Source organism: Leiobunum rupestre, chromosome 2 (assembly GCF_980474605.1).
Source record: "Leiobunum rupestre chromosome 2, qqLeiRupe1.1.hap1, whole genome shotgun sequence".
NCBI lineage: Eukaryota > Metazoa > Arthropoda > Arachnida > Opiliones > Sclerosomatidae > Leiobunum > Leiobunum rupestre.
Genome location: NC_143385.1, coordinates 30,241,056 through 30,260,830, shown reverse-complemented (window position 1 = coordinate 30,260,830; position 19,775 = coordinate 30,241,056). Strand labels below are relative to the sequence as shown.

At 38.2% G+C, this 19,775-nt stretch overlaps 1 long non-coding RNA gene across 1 annotated transcript; it reads right to left on the bottom strand.

Annotated features, from left to right (window-relative positions):
* Positions 1-450: 450 nt before the first annotated feature.
* LOC149957310 (uncharacterized) lies at positions 451-1,329 on the bottom strand. Its single transcript, XR_016478202.1, has 3 exons — positions 1,226-1,329; positions 931-1,034; positions 451-615 (listed from the first exon to the last, which is right to left on the bottom strand). It is a non-coding gene; the product is annotated as an uncharacterized LOC149957310 (long non-coding RNA).
* Positions 1,330-19,775: the final 18,446 nt, after the last annotated feature.

The window sequence follows — 19,775 nt, the reverse complement described above, 5'->3', positions numbered from 1 at the left end:
GTAGACTTACAGAATCGCAGGATTAAAAATGAACAGAATATAAAAAATTGTATAAAAGTAAGCAAAAAAAAATAATAATAGTAATAATAATGAGATATATACAAATAATTAAAAGCAAAAAGCAAAGCCAACATTAAGAAAACAATGAACAAACGAGTAAAAAATAATTAAAAGATCATGACCAGGCAGATAAATGTTCAGATAATAAATAGCGGAATTTGTGATAATTAGATTGTGTCACAATATTTGATGGCAAAGCATTCCAATCGGTAATGAAACTATGGGAAAAAGAATTTAGTCAAAAACCTAAAACATCTAACGTTCCCCAAGACAGCTTCACAGATCTATCAGCCATGAAGTTACATTACCATCTGAAGTTACTGACATACTAAATGCTTTGGACGGCTAGCAAGTATCGCATACTTGGCTGATTATGTAGCACAAATCCTAGAAGAAAAACATTTTTGCGAATTGTGCCTAATTCTGACTCACCATTTAAATTATCCGACAGAGGAAACCTTAGGTATCCCCAGCAAAGCTTTATCATGTTAATGGCTAATATTGGATATAGTAACAACATTCTAGAGAGAGCTGTACCCTATCTTTGGGATTCACCTGCAATTTTAAAAAACATTGAAATCCACTTGTAGCCAAAAATTGCTCTATGCCCTTACATCCAATGTGATTTGAATAATAATCACCCGAATGAAATTGCTGATTTAATTTGTAGAAAGGTCGTACCCCTAATTATCACAAATATTACCAAAACTCTGTCCGCAAAATTTTAGAAAGTGAAAGAACTTGTGCATAAGCCTCTTTCTCAAAAAGTACTCAAGTCGTAAATTCTAAATTTTTCCTATCTATTGTTTAGTTGTGTATCATTCAGTGGGAAATCCACCTTGGTTTATTATATTTATCAGATTTAAATACCTTCCAAGTTTCCATCACTATTTTCATTCATAGAGATCTTCCAAGTGACAGTTAGTTAATCCATGCCAGTATAAATCATCATTATATGTTAACTCATATTCCACCTAGTCAACACATATAAATTATCACACGTTAACCCATATTTCAACTAGTCAATATTTGAATAAATAATCATACTATGTTAAACAATATTCCAACTAGTCCTGTATAAATTATCATTATAATACATCATCCTATATTCTAACTATTATGTATTATTAAACTTATTTTGGCTCTTAAATAAACAAGTTAATACCTTAATAATAAACTTTTACATAATCTTCAAGAGAAGTCACATTTGTTTTCTTTTAAAATTCATTTATTTTACTACTTTAATTCAATTAAGTTTTTAAACATTAATACAAAACACAGGCCTCTGGAAGTTACTACATAACAAAAATACAGCTGTAAAGAGAACCACGTGTTTATGTTTACATTTTTATACAGAAACGGTGACTTCTGGCTCCAGAATGACCAAATTTTAATAACATTTTTCAAAACTTTACTTTGCGTTAAAAATCTGAAGAGGTGTTTAAATTTTTTATTATTAATTAACTTAAATATTACTAAAAAAATATTTTACAAAAAATTACACATTACGCGATAATAATTGAAATTCCAAAGTTCCGCGCCGTTCCTCCCATTCGATAACATGGCTGTGAATTTTCTCAAGGGGGGGCTAGACTAGCGCCATAAAACGATGTGAGAAGTTTTTGAACTAATTTCCCATACGCGATTTTCGTACGATCGCCTGGGCCGCTATGAGCGCGAAGCAGATCTCGAGACGGCCGTGGTAGAACCTAACGCTTAAGAATATTTATCGGGTTTAAAATCAGACGCAAAAACTTTAGCGGTGAATTTGAAAAACGGGTAGTACGTTTATGTTAGCTAACATGTTTTATAAATAAATGGTTTGTTTATTAAAAAAGTAGTAGTAAAAGTGTTTTCTACTGAAAATCGGTTTTTATTTGGTAAAAATGGTTAATATTTGAGCTTTTACGCATTGCAATAACTTTTCAACAAGTAAAACAATACCGGAAAAGGTTTCATTCCATAATTTTAAGTAGCATAGGTTTCCCTTATCTAAACCTACAATACTTTCTCAATGGATAATTTCTGTAAATCGCGACTACTGGACACCTTCAAATCATGATTTAATTTGTAATGATCACTTTTTAGAACGGGATATACAGATGGTAATTTGGAAAAGGTGGGTCACGCCAAAAGCCATTCCAACTCCGGTTTCGTTTCCAAAACAAGTAAAAATAGTCTAAATTATTTTTTTATTTAATGTAAAGAAATTACATCCACTTGAAAGTAAAATAGAAAAAACCGGTGATGCTAACGTCTCACCTTTAAATTTTGACCAAGGATAATTTCGTGTAGGTTTAGTTATGTTATTATAATTTGAGCGACATCTCCTTGGTTTTTAGCCAACTTTGTTAAGTTGTTATGAAGAAATATTCCTCTCTCTATAACAGAAATGTAGTCTAAGAACTAGAACTTGCTGTATTACAAAATATTGTTGGCATGGACATATCGAACATCATCGCATCAGTTTTATTAAGCACGGCCAACTTCGATCGCACCCCGTCAATCGCCTGAATTTACCGTGTATATATTTTCCCACCAGGGTTTCGCTACTGCCAAAATTTAACGTTAGTCAGATAGGAAAAATCCACAAAAAACAATTATTTTTAAATAAATTTAAAAAAACATTGAATTAAACCGAATGTAGGTTAATATTTAACTATTAGTATAATATTTTTTTAATGATTCTATTTTTTTAACGGTGTTTATAAATTATAAAAGAGTTAAACAGAAACTAAGAACATCCTTTAGATGCTGCCAGCAACATAGTATACTCGCTTGTATTATTGTTTAATACCATAGAAATCGGATTGTCAGCCATTCGATTAAGCTTTCTAGTTTGTTATCCGATTTCTATGTTTAATACTTGAAACACATGTAAATATATAAATAAAACAAAAAGTGAAAAGAAGATTCAATTCAATTCAATTATTTTATTAATATTTTCAGGTTTTTTTAACAGGTTTTTTCGGGCTAAGTCACTATTATTTTAACATATTTTATTAAATAATATTAAGTTAAAATATATTATAAGCGCTATAAATTATAATTTTTTAGGTTTCAACAAGTTTTAAGATTTCGTCTTTTTAAACCTAGAATAATATTGTATATTTAGTAAGGGCCGGTTTGTAATTTTATCTGACTGAAAAGATTTTCCATAATAAAGGTACGAACCTGAACAGAAATCATCCTCCTTGAAATACAGGCTGAAGACCATCTATCTTTTACATATTTAGTTCCAAAGATGTACCTACGCATTTTTTATCTTCAAAAATTTTAGTTTTAAGATTCTTACTCTTAAAACTAATTAGATTTACAGAAAATACTACCTAAGAACGGTTATAAACTCGTGAATTTGCTAAAAAACGCGGCTCTTTTCCTTCATTTAATATTTAAAAGGAAATATTTTTTTTTAAATTATGAATAATACATAAATATATTGCGAAAAGATAGTTTAACTAACTATACCTTGTTTTTTCTAAATAGGAAAGTGGAAAACCGAAGAAAAAACATTTTTTCCGCGATTTCGCTTGTATTCCCCGCCTTTGGCGATAGTAGGTTTTTGGTCGTATGTACCGCCCCTATCGGGATTATTCATACACGTAAATTAACATTAGATGCGAGGCGATTGACGGGGCCGCTAAAGCGCTGTATGCGTGATCGAAGTTGGCCATGGATTAAGAAAGTTATTAATTTATATTGCTATCTCAGACTCCACAAATTAGCGAAGGACAAAAATTAAGAAATGAAGGGTCAAGCCATCAGACTTAAAATGTCAAAGCTCATTTTATTTCAAGGATAATAGCTCCATACCTTTAGTAGAATCATCAATTTCATCAAAATTTCATTTGCTTTTGTTTACAATCTAGAATCTCAGAATATTCCCATAACAAGCCATAACCACAACACCTGTATAGTACACGAGTTACTTAAGTCTTTGACAAAATATCATTTTTATTAAAAGTTTATCTGCTGCTTTTTATTAGGGTTTTGAAAGAATTAATTGACTTATTTACAAATTATAATTAAAATTAACCTTATTTTAAATTATCACAGCCGAAATATTCACGATTCTCGCCAATCACGTCAGAGTACCGAAAAAATTTCAAACACGATCACGTGATGATTTTTTATTTTCTCACCTAATCGACAGGCGTCGCTTAAAAGTAGTACCACAGGAATACGGAACAACAACCGGTTGTCTGCTAGTCGTCGCCTCCGTATTAACCACCCGTACAATCTTGGGTTTATTCATGGACACTGTATCTCTAACCGGACGAGAAAAGCAGCTTAAAAGAGGTACCTCTTCACTGTCCGTTTGCGTCCTACTTCGTATTAGCTGAAATAGTCGGCCGTACTCGATTCGCAGGGCCATCAAGGTCATTCGAAAGAATGTAAACCCCTATTTCAAACGGAAGGTGTTTTGTTGACCACGTGACGAATTATATGGCCTTGACAGCCCGAAACTTTCAAAATTCTTGAACCTCCCCCCCCCCCTTTACAGAGAGACGGTGGCGGCGGCAGATGATTTTGTATATTGGAAGCTACAGCTTTTCCCGTCCGGTTAGAGATACAGTGTCCATGGGGTAACTCAGTGTGACGTTATTTCGTTGCCTTTAAAACAAAACCACGTAACTTGAGATACGTGGTTTTGTCAAAATTGACATATTTAGATTCTACACCCCAATTTACGTATATAACATTAAAAACATTAATAGGTTGTAATTGGATTTATTTTTTTAAATCGAGAAAACATTTAAACGTATCTTTGATATTCACAACTTATTTCGCGCAAAAGCAGGTATCTTGCTTATTTTCAGCTCCTATCTCACTTCATGACGCAAAACCACGTATCTCTAAAAATTCCCCTTTAGCAAAATATTTTTAAATTAAAATCCTCATAAAAGTCAATATTGAAACGAAATTATTTAACTATAAAATTAACTCACATGTAAAAACCTGACGCGCAATTTCACAAGTCCCTGCAAAATTAAAAAATCCATTCTTCTCAAAAAGGCCACTGAAAAGATACGTGGTTTTGTTTTAACGTCGATGATTTATCTATTCGTGACCATAGAGATAGAAAATCTATCTCTATGTTCGTGACTGACTGATACCTATCCCTAGGCCCTCTTTTTTTAAGTCGATAGTGACTTGTGGGACAATTCAGTCCTCCCGTCCATTTAATTAATCAGGGCGAGATATGTGTAACGGCCACGCCAACGGGGGGATACGTGGGGACAGGGGTGGGGACAGGGGTGGGGACACCCGTGGCGGAAGTATTCCGACCACCCGTTGGGGGATTGGTGGTCTTCCTCAAACGGCCATCCACAAACTCTGCTTCCCAGACGCTTGGGATTACAGGAGTACGCCACTACTCCCGGCCCAGGCCCTCTTTAGGGGGAATGATAAAACAATGAGAGGGGTAGGTAGCGTTTTTCCAGTAGGGCTGTGAAAAGTATTCGTCATTATTCGATTTGATCAAATTATTTGGTAATTTTAAGCTAAACTATTCGCACCGACAAATCGAATTTTAGTTTTTAAAATTCTAGAATATCAAATAGTGAACATCTTTGGAACTAAATAGGTAAAAGATAGAAATATTCATCACAATATGCCTTCGTGTTGCGTACCATATAATACATCAAACCGTGTAAATAGAAAAGACCTACGTTTTCACGAGTTTACTAGCGAAGAAAGCCTTAGAAGTTTATGGTTAAAAAACATTAGTTGGGATGATTTTGTACCAAAAGATACACAGTTGGTCTGCAGCCTGCATTTCAAGGAGGATGATTTCTGTTCAGGTTTGTACCTTTTTTATGGAAAACATTTTCTGTCTGATCATCCAACCTTATAGTTCCCTTGGTTTCTACCCTACGTGTGAACGTAGCTTTTGTATGCCCGTCGATCCTTTTTAGCCCAGGACAGATAGACTAAAAATGGGCATGACCCGGAACATTTTCCCATAGAGATGAAAATTGGTACATAGGTAGTTTTGGACCCCAAACAAAATATACTAAAAGTTCCCACCTCTAGAGCGTGAGCTTCCGACGCCACCTTGGAAAATGGCCGCCAAGCACGCCTGACGTCATAAATTTGAACAAAATCATTGTTTTACTTTTACAAATTAAGTGTTAGAACAAGTGCAATTATGATAATAAGGAATTCCAGAAAGGTTTTTACAAATACGGTTCAATAATGCCCCCGTCCGCTGCTATAAAAATCCGTACGCGATGAAGCATATTCTGGAACGAACCACGGAGCATATCTGGAGTAACGAGTTGGAACGCTGCAATGATTCTCTGGCGCAAGTCGTCTTCGCTAGTGACTGGCGTCTTGTATACTTCCTCCTTGACGAATCCCCACAGGTAAAAGTCCAGCGGTGTCAAATCTGGGGACCTAGGAGGCCATCGTACTGGACAATTCTTCCCAATCCAATGCTCAAGGTACTCGGTGTTGAGGTATTGCACCGCATGACTTTCCTGGTGATTAGGTGCACTGTCATGTAAGAACCAAAGGCGTGACAGGTCGACTAAAGGGACATCTTCCAATGCTTCTGCTACTTCATTTCGTAGAAGCGCCTAGTAGCTCACCCCGTTAACCGATTCGGAAGAAAAAATGTCCCAATGACGCGATCTCCTAGTAGACCTGCCCAGACGTTTAAGCGGAATTGTACTTGATTGTGATGTGGAAATCCCCAGTGCGGATTTACATCCCTCCACATATGGTTATTCTGGCGGTTAAATGGGCCGTCCCTTCCAAAGGAACACTCGTCGAACGCCAGGATGTGACGGAGGAAATCTTCGTTGGCATCCGCCATGGTACTGAACCAGTTACCAAAATCCAACCTAAGGCGCTGATCACCATCGTGAAGTGCTTGGTAGAGCATGGCACGAAATGGGTGAAATTTATGGTGGTTAAAGACACTCCAGACATAATATTTTGACAAGTCCAAATCGGAGCGTGCCATTCTCATACTTGCTCGAGGGTAAGCGATAAAGTAGGCGATGACTGTGTCTTCCATATTAGTGTTATGCTAAGGTTGTTTACTTAACAATAAAACTTAATTATAAATGAAATAAACATTTAATTAACTGTATTAATAAATCATGTTACAACAGGTAAATTTACAACATTACAGCTCGTAACGAAGTCCCCGCGAGAAGTGCGCGTTTTTGATCTTTATCCCCTCTAGTCAAACACGGGTAAGAAATAAAACAATTGTAGAGAAGGTGGCGCCATCATTATGCAGTTACGTTCATTAACCAAATATAGGTTAACATCAATTTCAAAATAGCTAACCCTAACATCACCTTTCCGTTTTAAATGAAACCGAAATGCACGAATTTAAACATCAAAAGGTTGACGTGGCTTACGCAAACGAGATGAGCGTCGTAGTATTGGTGTAGTATTGTTTTGAAGTTGTGGCTGCGATATAGTTGTTATATGCAGCTGATTCTGGGAGATTGATCTAGGAGTTGAAACATCTTGTGGGGCTGTAGAAGATCTCCGATTGATCGGCGATTGACTAGATTCTGTAGCTGCTTTCGGTGAGGAGTGATTTCCGCTTGGAGTCAGCTGCGTTGGTGTAGAGGTAGATTGCGTGTGCAGTGAAGGTCTCGGCAAATGTGTACTCAGTGTTACTCACTGAATCGTGATGTATGGTGGATCTGATAGAAATTACTTTCGGCAGCTGATGACTAGTTTCAGATTGCAATGGTATAGTGTCGGTGGGCTTAGAGTTCTTAATCGGGTCTTTGTCTAAACCAGTTCGTATTTGGTTTCGGTGACGCCTGATTGTATCACCGTTGAGGGTTTTAACGCTGACCATGATGTTGCCTAAGAAATTGTTGACGTGGCCAGGTATCCATTTTTGCCATTTTCCAAAGTTGCGTGCGTACACGGATTGACCGACCCGATATTCTCGGACGTTCATTTTAGTAACCTTCGTAAAGTGGTTTGACTGACGGTTTAAGTTGTTGAGGACGAAACAGATCCAGTTTCGGGCGAATGGTGCGTCGAAACATATTTTCTGCTGGAGAAGCGCCACCATTTATTGGGGTCCTTCTATAGTTCATTAAAAACCACGCTATGCGAAGTTGTAAGGAACCCTCTTTAAAACGATTCAAACCATTTTCAATCAGTTGAAGTTCGTGTGACGAACCGCCGCTGATCTTTTTAAGCGTTGTTTTAAGAGTTCGAACGGACCTTTCGGCTTGGCCATTCGATTCAGGGTGATAAGGTGCGATGGTCTTGTGTATGATTCCATTCTGATTTAGAAAGGTGCGAAATTCTGCACTGGTAAAGCATGTGGCGTTGTCGCTCACCAAAGTGTTCATGATACCAAAACGCGTGATGTGTTGGCGTAAACAATTAATAACGGTGGCAGATGAGGTATTCTTCGTGAAATCAACTTCGAGCCATTTAGAAGTGGCGTCCACCGTGACTAGAAGGTAGTGATTCTCGATGGGACCCGCGAAATCTAAATGTACTCGTCGCCAGGGTTCACTTTCTTGAATCCACGGAGAATATAGTTTGTGTGGCATAGGAGCATTTTGGCGACATATTTCACAGCTTTTTGATGTCTTATCTAAGTCTGCGTCGATTCCAGGCCACCAGACCTTAGAACGAGCGAGTTCTTTCATTGACCTGACGCCTTGATGGGTACTGTGTAGTTCCCTTAGAATTTCTTCTCTTAGTGCTTCAGGCACTACGACTCGATTTCCCATCAAAAGAATTTGGTCGGCTACAGATATTGTTGGGACGTGATTTGGTGAATTGTCACTTTCTTAGATAAATAAATGATCACGGCAGCATTAGAACAATGTAACACTTTTATTATCACATACCCGGCTCTATAGTACATCATCTTGGTAAAAGTTCTAATCAATCTTTGATTATCAAATATAGATGTTTTTTTTTAAATATGAGTTTCAGGTTAACATTATACATTTAAATACAGCTTCAGTTATTTTATATCTCGTCAATTAAATATCGCGGGGGTCTTCTGTCTTGACGAAAGTTATATCTATGAACCCGAGGAATGTTATCAGGTTGATCGACGTGTTGTCCCACCTCCGGATTTATTTGTGGGTTAGGTTCGGGTTGCCGGATGTTGTTCGGTCTAGGATGCCGTCGGTTGTCGTAATCGAGGTCAACTTCTTGAGGTTATGGAATCGGGTTGCAGCTGCGTCCGAAATACGAATTTTTTCCGCGATGGGAGAATCGAGAACAGTGGGTATTTGAGGTAATTTGGTATGAATGTCTCTACCGAACAGGGCCATTGCCGGAGCAGCGAGGGTTGAGGAGTGAGGTGTGGCGCGATAGTTCAAAATAAACTGATGGATGGTGTCACGACAGTTGGGACTGTTCGACTGTAGACGTCCGTAAAAACTTTTTAATTGTGCGATTCAAACGTTCGATGAGGCCATTTGCCTGAGGCCAAAGTGGAGTGACTCGTCGATGATGAAATCCGAGCTTAGATGCGAAAGTTCCAAAATCAAGTCCGTTGAAAAGAGGACCGTTATCTGTTTTCACCGTACGTGGTACGCCGAAGGTACAAAATATACGAATTAGTACAGGTATGACAATGCCTCCAGCGGTGGTTTTAGCTACTTCGACAACCGGAAACCGGGAATAATCATCGATCATCAAACACTACAGATATATCGTGGTGTCTCTTGTAATATTTGAGCAGTTCAGCGTCAAGTGTGCTTTTTGGAGGCCATCCACTTTGGGTGAATGTGATTACTTTAACTAATACTGGGTCTTCATTTGTAGCGGTAGACATCAGTTCGACGTTAATTGGAGGGTCTTCTGTTGGGTCATTCCAGGACAGATTTTCCCACTTGTTCACCCGACCATCGCCAAATTTCGTGAAAACTTTTATTTAGGGTTATTTTGGCCGTAGAAGTCGATTCTGAAATTTTCAGAAAGATTGGAGGAGCGGTTGCTGAGATACAGTGTAGTCACATTTTTGAAAATGACATTGAACCCTACCATTAACCACTTTTTATCTCAGCTTCTACTTAACCCACAAATTCGAAAGAGGGTTCATTTTAAAGGAATTAAAGAGCGCAATGTAAATAAGCACTTAGATTCATGCTATATATAAGATAAAATACAATAAATCAAGTTTTAAATAGTTGACCTTTGACCCTGAAAATAGCTCATTTTTAATTTTCAAAATTTAATTATTTTCCGCATTCCCTATACGCGCTTTAGTTGCAGTCAAAAAACTGCGAGGGTAATATTTTTTGTTTTTGAGAAAAAAAATTATTTCGTACGCCCCTCCTTAAAGAAATACATAGAAATTTAAAAAAATATATACAGGGTGTTAACTAAAAAACGATACAGAGCCAATTACTCAACATGTGTTTTAAGTTAGAATTTTAAATTTGCAGGTTACAAAGAGGGTTCAGGGGGACAAATGTCAATGAAAATTTCAATGACCTTGAACCGGGTCTTTAAGGTCATTCAAATTTTATCTCGAGAACCATTATTATTAGAAAAATGGTTCCAATTAGAAATGCGTTCTACGTTTAATTTTAAGTCCAAGCAACTTTGACCCGATCTAATTTGACCAATGGGAAGCCGAGAAATGTTAGACCAAAAACCATAAGGTCGTGTGTCGTATTCTAATCTTAAATTTCTATATATTTTTTTAAGGAGGGGTATACGAAATAATTTTTTTTCTCGAAAACAAAAATATTACCCTCGCAGTTTTTAGACTGCAACTAAAGCGCGTATAGGGAATGCGGAAAAAAATTAAATTTTGAAAATTAAAAATGAGCTATTTTCAGGGTTAAAGGTCAACTATTTAAAACTTGATTTATTGTATTTTATATTATATATAGCATGAACCTAAGTGCTTATTTACATTGCGCTCTTCAATTTCTTTAAAATGAGCCCTCTTTCGAATTTTTGGGTTAAGTAGAAGCTGAGATAAAAAATGGTTAATGGTAGGGTTCAATGTCATTTTCAAAAATGTGACTACACTGTATCTCAGCAACCGCTCCTCCAATCTTTCTGAAAATTTCATAATCGACTTCTACGGCCAAAATAACCCTAAATAGAAGTTTTCACGAAATTTGGCGATGGTCGGGTGAACAAGTGGGAAAATCTGTCCTGGAATGACCCTGTTCGAAGCATTAGCACTAACTCAGTCGGTAAAGGTGGTTCTTGATCTGGTACCTTCAACGGAAGGCGACTGAGCGCGTCGGCGTTGCCGTGGTGAACTCCTTTTTTATGAACTATTTTGTAGTTGTATGCTGAGAGTATGAGCGCCCATCGCTGTAGGCGGGCAGTGGCCATTGGCGGTACAGGTTTGTTTTCATTAAAAATTGTGACCAAAGGTTTGTGGTCTGTGACCAGCGTGAAGGACTTTCCCAAAAGGTAGTTGCGGAATCGAGTTACTGCGAATATAATAGATAGCGCTTCGCGCTCAATTTGCGGATAATTTTTTTCTGCCGATGACAATGTTCTTGAAGCAAACGCTATCGGCCGTTCTTCGCCGTTAATGTGATGCGAAATGACGGCTCCCAAACCAAATGGTGAAGCGTCGCATGCCAAAATTACTTCTTTTGTTGGGTCAAAAAGAACCAATAAATCGGTTGACTGTACGCCTTGTTTTGCCGCTTCAAAAGTGCGTTGGTGAATTAAATTCCACTCCCATTTGGCGGTTTTGGTCATCAACTTGTAAAATGGATCCAGTAGTGTTGATGAATTGGGAATGAAGCGACCATAGTAATTTATTAGACCGACAAAAGAACGTAATTGGTCTACATTCTGTGGAGTTGGAGCGTCGCGTATAGCGGATAGCTTCTGTGTTTGTGGGTGTAAACCGTCTTTGTCTAGACGATACCCTAAGAAATCAACTACTTCTTCGTTGAATTTACATTTATCTCTATTCAGTTTTAGACCAGCTTGATCAAGGGTAGCTAATACGCCATCGAGTGTCTGCAACAAATCTTGGGAATTTCTTCCTCCCATTATAATATCGTCTTGGAATGGTTGGGTTTGTGGGTGATCTTGCAGTACCATTTCAATGTGTTTTTGGAAAATAGTTGATGCGCTAGCAATCCCGAATGGCAGACAGTTATACTGGTAGAATCCTTTAGACGTGTTGACGACGACATATTTTCTTGACTCTGGCTCGAGCTCCAATTGGTTGTAAGCGTTACGTAAATCCAATCGTGCGAAAACTTTGCACCCTGCTAATCTAGCAAATATGTCTTCCACTTTCAGTATAGGGAACTGATCTACATCGATAAGCATACGGAATCGAGCTAATGATATTTTCTTTCTCCAATCTTGAAATTTCTGCTTCGACCTTTTCCCTTAGATGGTATGGTACAGAACGTGCTTTATGGAAAAGTGGAGTAGGCGCATCTGCGCGAATGTGCACCTTGACTTTTACGTTCTTCAAACGGCCAATGCCCGGTGAAAATACACGTTTGTCAGGGCCCCCAGAAATCCTATATTTTCAAAAATGTCCTATAACATCCTATATTTTTAGCGAAATCCCTAAAAAGTCCTATAAAAATCCTATAATTTTGATATTTTGCCCATTTCAAATCCCGCCACTCTGTTAAATTGCTAGAATTAGCTATAGGATAAATTCCTATACAAAGTCACTCTAGTCTATGCTTTTGTCATTGTTAACATGGTTAGCTACTAGTATATTTTTGTGATGAAATGGTTCAATAGTTTCTATTTTTCAAGTGAAAATCAAAGATTTATTTCACTAAATATAGATTTTGATTTTATAAATGCATAAAGTTAGTAAATGAAATAACATATTTAGTCCTATAAAATCCTATAATTTGCAAAAATAGTCCTATAAAGTCCTATATTTTTAGAAATATAATCCTATTTTTCATATAAAAAATTTTAATATTTGAGTGGGGGCCCTGGTTTGTGCTTATCCAATATTATTGTTAAGCGATCTTGCACTGTTGCGACGTGACAAATTGCGTTGATTGGCCTTTGTATCATTTGAAAATCCGAGAAGATCCAACTACGACCAATAAGATGTGGGCCTGGGTCATGATAAAATACCAATGGTAGTGATAAAGTGATGTCATTGTACTTGACCTGAACAATTGCTTGTCCCTTGACGTGAATTGCGTGACCCGAGAATGAGGACAAAATTAAAGAACTTTTTCTAGAGTACCTATGTTAGGCAATTGAGCTTGTACAGTTTCTGGAACGAGTGTGTGCACAGATCCTGTGTCCAGTTCGAAATTTAGCGGTACTTGGTTAACCAGACAGGATACTTTAATTGGTGACAGTGAAGTAGCGCGATTTCTTGCCGTGCTCATTTGCGCATTGGGTGAGACGATGGATTAATTTACGTGAAATATTTCGTACTACGTCAGTGGTTCAACACGTGAGGATGATTGACTTCCTTTTTCGCTCGTCTCGTCAGCTATATGATTAGCTTTCTGTCGGTTGCTATTGTTGCCAGTATAAGATCTGCAGTTGGCATAATTTTCGTTACCAGGACTTCGACGTTGGTGTTGGTTGTGCGAGTAGTTCTGTGGTCGACTCTGTGATTTACGTTGTTGTTGGCTATGACTGTGCGGGTGGCGGTGCGGTTGACTGGTACGGCTTCCACCTCGACATGCTTTGCCGATGTGACCTATTTTATGACATACGTAACATTCTGCATTTAGAAAATGGCATTCCCATTCTGGATGTACTGTACTTAAACAGCGTATACATTTATTATTATTATGATTTTGAACTGGCTGCGATTGAGACTTCGATTGGCCACTGTTGCTAGCGTGTTGATAGGTTGACTTCTTTAAATTCCGTTGGTAATTCGAAATCTTGTTTACTGATGCAGTCCCTTCGGGCTTGTGACTTTTAATAACAGAGGCATCGCGCTCCACAGTTTCCATAGATTGAGCAAGAGTGATAGCTTTTCTAAGAGTGAGACCCGTTTCAGACAATAATATTTTTCGGACTTTGTCATTGTTAATGCCGAAAACAAGACGATCGCGTAAATACTCATCTAAGTTTGCACCAAAGTCACAAAATTCTGCTAATTTTCGAATGGATGACACGAAACTAGCCACGGATTCATCTGGTTTTTGATTTCTTTGGTAAAATTTACTTCGTTCTACCAGCTCCGATGGGACAGGATCGAAATGTAACGTCAGTGCATCAATTAACTCCTCGTACGACTTCTCTGTAGGTTTGGCGGGTGATATAAGACTTCGAAGAATGGTATATGTTTTTGGTCCGAGTACTGTTAATATTACGGCCCTTTTTTTGGTTTTGACCTCGTTGTTCAATGGTACTACGGTAGCTGCATTTGCTTCGGTGACTGTTTTTTCCACAATGTCGTTGGCAATAAAATAAATTTCCAAACGTTCCGCATAAATTGTCCATTGTGTTGTTTTTTCATCAAATTCTGGAAATTGTCCCACTGTGGCAGTCATGTTCGAATTAGGCTATGATTCACTTCTCCGTCCGAGAAAAAAGTCAATATGGCCGGCTTCGTTGTCATCCAAACAAAGGTGTTGTTTTACGAAGCGTGATAACTCGTTGATATCGAATAAACTCGCATTTCCGTCGCCATTTTGTTAAGGTTGTTTCCTTACCAATAAAACTTAATTATAAATGAAATAAACATTTAATTAACTGTATTAATAAATCATGTTACAACAGGTAAATTTACAACATTATAGCTCGTAACGAAGTCCCCGCGAGAAGTGCTCGTTTTTTATCTTTATTCCCGCTAGTCAAACACGGGTAAGAAATAAAACAATTGTAGAGAAGGTGGCGCCATCATTATGCAGTTACGTTCATTAACTAAATATAGGTTAACATCAATTTCAAAATAGCTAACCCTAACATGTTATGACGTCCAGGTCCGCGGAATCTGGGATTCACATTGCCGTCTCTTTAGAAGTCATTCCTTATAAAATTGCACTTGTTCTAACACTTAATTTTAAAAATAAAACAATAATTTGGCTCAAAAGAATTTTCATTTTTCACAGACAATCATTACAATAACATGAGGCTTAAAAACATTTGGGTAGTACCAACTTGTTATTTGTCATGACCTATTATTTCAGTGACAAAATATACGATTTTGACCATACCTACTCCATTAAGGGTCAATCCATGTCAAATCACCCAAGGTCCCCACGCTACCCCCTCCGATTTTAGTGAAACTCTCACCAAATTTAATTCCCGCCTGTTTAGTACGAAATACAAAATTTCAGCTCTGTATTCAATAGCATTATATGCATTAATTTTGTTTATGACGGAACTTACATTCGAATTTGAGATTGAAATATGTTTTGGCTGATATATAATGCCACCAAAGGATAGGTAATAGTTAGTGTAGGGAGCTGTTGACTCGATCGCGTGGCTTGCAGGGCTCGCCGCCAGCCTCCTACGCGTTGTAATCCGGCCACCTGAATTAATGGCTTCAAAGGTCGCTTGATGACTTAGGCCTAAGGTGGTGCCTTGGGTACTAGCCTAGCTGATATTATTATTTTTTATTAGGCAGTGTCGAATTTTGTTTTACAAATCCTCAGGTTACGCTGCTTATATACGCAACCACTTTGTGAGAGACTGTCATTAACCGATATCATTCAGTGTCATACTTATGCTTATTATGTAACTTATGAACATACTGATTAAAAGTAACTGTAATAACGTTAACGCCACAATAATAAAAAACAAATCAGTAACGAGGGTGCCTGATTTTAGTTGCGAATTGAGTAGCTTGTTTCCAAAGCGGTTCTAGGGCTGACACTTATCACATAAACATAGAGATTTCTACCGCTATTTGAGAAGTTATTTAAAGTATCAAGGAATTGTAAACTCAAAATGAATTTTTGATATGTTTTATATGAAACCCTTATCTTTCCAGTGGTATTACAGTTTTTTGCAATTTTAGTTTCTCACCAACCCGAAATCGCCACCAAAGACGGCTTCGATTTTGAAATTTTCAAAAAAAGCCATTAATTAAAGTTTCGTATCTTCACACCGTGACGTCATTTTTAAATTTTAGTTCTATTTTAGTGTTTCCCGACCCCTTTTTACCTACTACAAGTCATAATTAACAATATAATATCTACTGTTAGGAATTGGGAAATTGTTTAAATAAATCTGTCGAACAAAAACCGTGATTTATCAAGCATCTTTGAAAATTTTTATAAAATAAATTACTCATTTATTTTACTTTGTGACACCTTATTTGTGGACTCTAGCAACTGTTTTATCAAAATAAAAAAAATCATTCTGGAAAGCGAAGCCGTTCCTGAAATATAATTCGTAAAAAATGGGATTTTTGAAAGGTTTGAAATTTCGAGCGCGTCCAGGGGTAAATTTCAAAACCAGTATCTCAAGAGCTATATTAAATACAGAGCTGAAATTTTGGATTTCGTACTAAACAGGCGGGAATTAAATTTGGTGAGAGTTTCACTAAAATCGGAGGGGGTAGCGTGGGGACCTCGGGTGATTTGACATGGATTGACCCTTAAAGGTTTTCGAGTACGCTCTACAACTTACTCATTGAAACTTTTCGTCTACCACTTAGTGTTCAAAAACTAAAAATTCAATAACAGTGAAAACTTTCACGATTTTTCTGAAATTCACAAATAACAATGATTGCCACCGAGAGAGTACATACTGAAAATTTAACATTTCTAGAAGGTATAGTTTTTTATAAAAATGCCTGGGCCGATCAAATGAACACACCCTTTATAGTTGGTTACCATGGTACCAATTCGCGACCGGAAACTATCTTTACGCCTCTTTTGGTCGGCCGTTGAACCTAGATAGGTAGCGGCTAAAGCAGACGTTATTAGTTTTTACTCTTCGTTATTCTTAACAGGGACGGTCTAGATCTATAACATTTCCCTATAAAGAATATTTTACTGAGAGCTAGTAATGGAGTGACGTCATCACCAGAAGAAAATATCCCCATAGTGAGGCGCTATCAAAGGCTACGTGTGACGCGTTAACAAGCGGACGGAAAACTGCGACGAAACCCATAATGCAATCTGTCTTGTGAATAGCTCTCAGTAAAACATTTGCATGTGAAGAATAAGAAGTGTCACACGTATGTAACAATATTATACACTTATAGTATAACTGCTCAAATGGATCCCTTTTTGTTGGAGATAAAGCCATACGAACTCCTGACACAAATTATATTTACCCTGCTGAATATCGGGAATGTTTTATTATAATGTTATAAATAAAGAATTTTTTTTCTTAGTATATAACCGCGGGTTATTATTGTTCTTTCATTCCCTTGTAGCACTCGTTGCTGTAACTATTATTATGTAGTCGTTTTAATAAAAAAGAACACGTTGAATATGAACTTCAACGGGTTATGGTCTCAGCACGCTTCCACTGCACAACTGCGCAAAAGTTAAGTTACTTGTGGCACAGCTGTGTATCCGGTTTCTGACACCCGATCAGCAGTCAAATATGGATAGTCTTCTTCGCAGCGATATTGATAATTAAGCTGAGTGGTTTTGAGAATTGGAAGAGCTGCAAACGTCAAATCAGCGATGCCCTTACGATCCGGGATGTCTTAGGGATATTCAATGGTAGTTGGATTGCGCCAATCGCACCACTATCGACAGTACCAGCATCGGAGACCATAACGTACTTGGCAGACCTAAAGAAATTCGAGATAGCTTTCAGCACGCCCGCGCTATTATATGGTCGTCGTTAACAAGTTAAGTCCAGATCAATTATGAATTGTGACTCTCCTCGAGAGAGGTGGGAGAAATTGTTGGAAGTCGTTGAATCGTCTTCGAAAGCTATTGGCTAACAGATGTTCCGAGCAAAAAAATCTCATGGTGTGGATATGGTCACTCATCTCACCCAGATGCATTCCCTCTGGTCAGATATTCGGACGACAGAAAGACATCGTTTGACGATTTTATTATCGTTGCCCGTTTCTTTGAGTCACTACCACATGACGAATATAGAGAGTTTATTATGATATGAGACCCGTTACCCGGAGATAAGCAGACGGTTGGTGAGGTTAAACGGCTTCTAATTGGATGAGCTACTCGAGAAAGATAAAGGATCGGCGAGTCTTTAGGTCTCTTGGTAAATTAGTATGGTCAAGGACAAAAGAAGCAAGTCAATAAACCGAAGAAACTTAATGAGAAAAGATCTACAAAGAAAACCACCTGCTACAGCTGTAACAAACCTGGACATTACGCAAAGGATTGCCGAGAGCCCAAGAAAGATTCGTCACGAATGATGCTACGAAAAATTTTTGGTTCCAGAAATTAAATGCTCCAGAATATATTGAAATCGGAAAAAAAGCCAACATGAGGGAGACATTGTTTTTCTTGTCCGCACCGGAAAGAGGATTCGTAAAGAAGTCATCTCAAGCGTCTGATACGTGAAGTACATCGCCTGTAACGTTTTGTTTTGCTCAGAAGCACGATGCAGCGCATCCAAAATCTTGAGTCAACTCAAGATGTCGGTCTGAAGCATCGCACGTCTATGCCATATATACCAGAACAGAATGGAGTAGCGGAGATAGAAAACCGCACGATTATGGAGTCCGTACGGGCTATGTTACACTCCAAGCCTAATCTCTCACCAAAACACTGGGTAGAAGCAGTAAATACGACGATGGATGTCTTAAACCACACAGCTCCGACACAAGTTGCCGGAAAGACGCCGTACGAGTTATGAACGGGGAAGCCTACACCGTCCATCAAGCATCCAAGAGTCTTCGGAACTTACTGCTATGTCCACATTTCGAAGGAGGAACGAAAGAAGCTTTCAAAGAAAGCCTACAAGAGTTTTTCGTCGGTTATGAAGATGACGCAGATGGTTTTCGAATCTACGTTCCTGAGCTTAATGACGTGATTCGACCTAGAAACGTTAAATTCGATCCCGATAAATGAGTCAGAGATGGTAGCAGCTACAGAAGCAGCCAAAGAAGTATATGGATCGGGTACTTGATGACTTAGGCTTAACGTGGTACTGATTATTATTATTGTTATTATTATTATTAGTCAATCAAATCTGCCATCAGTATCCACAACGAGAACGAGGTTCCAGTCATTAGTATCGACGAAAGACTATATATACGCTTCGCTTACTAGACAGGCGTCTCCATACAAAAAAACCTGTTAACACTTTCGAAACACGGGTGAAGCCTTTGACCAGCTGTTAGAGGCGCCACTAGTAGCACTGATGAAGCGCGGGGATAATTTTAACCAGCGTCTGCTATCGTATGCAAGTTGAGCCATTGAACACGCCAGTCCATTTATCGAAGCGTATATATAGTCTTTGCTTACTAGACAGGTGTCTCCTTGCAAAAAAACCTGTTAACACTTTCGAAACGTTCCGAGCGATGATCAGCGAGCTGATAATCTATCGAAGCCACTACCGAAGGAAATCTTCGACGAATGCTCAACCTACGAGACCATACAGAAGTCTACATCGAGGGTGAGTGTTTTTTTTATTCAAAGACGAAAGGGCTGATTGAGTCTGAGAAGACCACGAGCCCGGCGAAGACACCATCTGATTAATCAGGGCGATATATGTGTAACGGCCACGCAAACAGGGGGATACGTGGGGACAGAGGTGGGGACACCCGTGGCGGAAGTATTGCGACCACCCGTTGGGGGATTGGTGGTCTTCCTCACACGGCCATCCACAAACTCTGCCTCCCGGACGCCTGGGATTACAGGAGTGAGCCACTACTC